Raw genomic sequence first — 2,802 nt, forward strand, 5'->3', positions numbered from 1 at the left:
GTGTGTGTCTCTGTGTGTGTGTGTGTGTGTGTGTGTGTGTGAGAGTCTGTGTGTGTGTGAGAGTGTGTGTGTGTCTCTGTGTGTGTGTGTGTGTGTGTGTGAGAGAGTGTGCACGCGTTTTTGTGACATATGAGGACACAAATTTATATAATGACATGGATATAACATAGGTATTACAAGGAGAAGGTGACTTATGAGGACATTGCCCCATGTCCCCATATTTCAAAACACTTATAAATCATACAGAGTGAATTTTTTTGAGAAAGTAAAAATGCAGAAAGTTTCCTGTAAGGGGTAGGTTTAGGTGTAGGGTATCAGATTTTGTTCAGCGTGAGTGAGACGCACCTCCGCAGTCGATCATGTTGAGTTCATCAGGTTTGTCCAGATCATGCCATCCAAACACACACACACACGCCACAAAACACTCCTGAAACAACAGCAACACACACAGATTACTCCGCAGCTCATCTGTCATCAACTTCTCTGCTTCTTCACATTGATGCAGCTTGTGTTCATGAGCTGTTACCATACAGATGCAGTGGGCTCTCATGTCGACAGGCTCGTGTGGATGCAGACGGATGCTGTGAGACTCTAATGAGATTCCGACTGAAGGATGAAGATGATGAAGGGTTTGCACATGCGTCCTTCACCTGGACAGCGCAGTTCTTATATATTATTCACATAGTTGTTTGAACCTTTACTGGTGTCAATAACATCATCATTTAAACATTTTAAGGTTGTTTTTCCCTATATTTTGTAGATAAGTCTTTTAAAAGGGACATGCAAATTAATTTGAACTGACTGAATTTCTTTAATTTATAATTAATGATATGTTGTGGTACACTCTTAAAAATAAAGCTGCTTCACGATGCCATAGAAGAGCCTTTTTGACTAAAGAACCTTTAACATCTGAAGAACCTTTCTTTTTCACAAAACGTTTCTTTGTGGCGAAAGAAGGTTCTTCAGATTATACAAAGGTAAGAAAGAGATGGTTCTTTAAAGAATCTTTGACTGAATGGTTCTTCTGTGGCATCGCTGTGAAGAAGCTTTTAAGCACCTTTATTTTTAAGAGTGTAGTTACAGATAGGTACGGCTTCTAATGAAAGTGTGTTGGTTGTGTAGTGTGTATACAGTATGTAGTGTTCAGGTGTGAATATATATTAACAGTAGTTTTCAAAGTGGAAACGCGTCTCCATCTAGTGGTAGAAATTAAAATCTGCAGCAGCTTGAATATTTGATTTTTATACAAGTTTATAAATGAACACCTGAACCTAAACATCTAAATTATTCCCTGCATTCATAGATGTTTACATAATCTGAGCAAATCAGTTGCTCTGACTCCGAATTCGGTTTATTTTCATTAAACATTCAGTGGTTTGACTAGACTTTGAATTGCAATTTGCATGTATTTGCATACAAAATAAAAGCAAACAGAAACAGAAAGTTTATACTTGTACATGAAGAATAACATCCTACGGTCTCATCAGCAGCTAAATGTTCACAAAATGATACATTATAATTAATTATTATGTTTAATAGGATTTAATTTAGGTATTATTTCAAACATATAATTTTGAGTTTATGAATGTGCAATTGTATATGCCCTATGTGCATATTAATGTAATATATTTCTATAATATATAGGCTAATATATATATATATATATATATAAGTAAATAAGTGAGCATACTAAATTTGATTGCATTTTAAATGAGTAAAACCTTCTTGCTGTCAAATGGCCAAAATGGGATCTTGGTAAAGTGTAAAAATAAGTAGTATTTGGGGTGAAACTAATCATAAACTGATTCTTGTGGTTAATATGCCTGACAACATTGTTACACTGAATCACATTTTAGTGGCTGCTTTCTGTAAATCATGGTAAAAAATGTATGATATTTATTTTTTGGGGCAGAAAAAAGCTATTTAATTAAACAGGACACTTTCTAATGAAAAACAACAGCAACAATAATTCAAAGCTGTATTACACTTATTGTTTTGATGCTTGAAAACCCATACATGTGTCCATGGAGCACAAAAGCAGTCATATTTGTAGAATATGCCAACAATACATTGTATGGGTCAAAATGATAGATTTCTCTTTTATGCCAAAAATCATTAGGATATTAAGTAAAGATCATGTTCCATTAAGATATTTTGTAAATTTCCTACCGTAGATATATCAAAACGTAATTTTTGATTAGTAATATGCATTGCTAAGAACTTCATTTGAACAACTTTAAAGATGATTTTCTCAATATTTAGATTTTTTTGCACCCTCAGATTCCAGATTTTCAAATAGTTGTATCTCAGCCAAATATTGTCTGATCATAACAAACCATACATCAATGGAGAGCTTATTTATTCTGCTTTCAGATGACCCTTATGACTGGTTTTGTGCTCCAGGGTCACAAATATGGTCATGCAGAATATGAACAGCAGCAGTATGCTAGTAATATGCATGCTAATAAGCATCTAGTTAATATTGAGAATTGGTCTCTAAACTGAAGTGCTACCAGTATTTTGCATATCATTTTAGAGCATTACTAAGTGTGATAATGTAGAGCAGTGTTGTGGGTAACGCATTACAAGTACCGCGAGTTACATAATCAGATTACTTTTTTTCAAGTAACTAGTAAAATAACGCAGTACTTTTTAATTTACAAGAGAATATCTGAGTTACTTTTTCAAATAAGTAACGCAAGTTACTTTTTTTTCCAATTTATTGACTGGCAGCTCTGGTGTCGCCATGGTGACAGAAATCAGAAGATGTTACTGTAGTTCTAAAATAAATATGAATATGCA

The sequence above is a fragment of the Sinocyclocheilus anshuiensis genome, unplaced genomic scaffold (genome assembly GCF_001515605.1).
Source record: "Sinocyclocheilus anshuiensis isolate Anshui unplaced genomic scaffold, SAMN03320099.WGS_v1.1 scaffold444, whole genome shotgun sequence".
NCBI lineage: Eukaryota > Metazoa > Chordata > Actinopteri > Cypriniformes > Cyprinidae > Sinocyclocheilus > Sinocyclocheilus anshuiensis.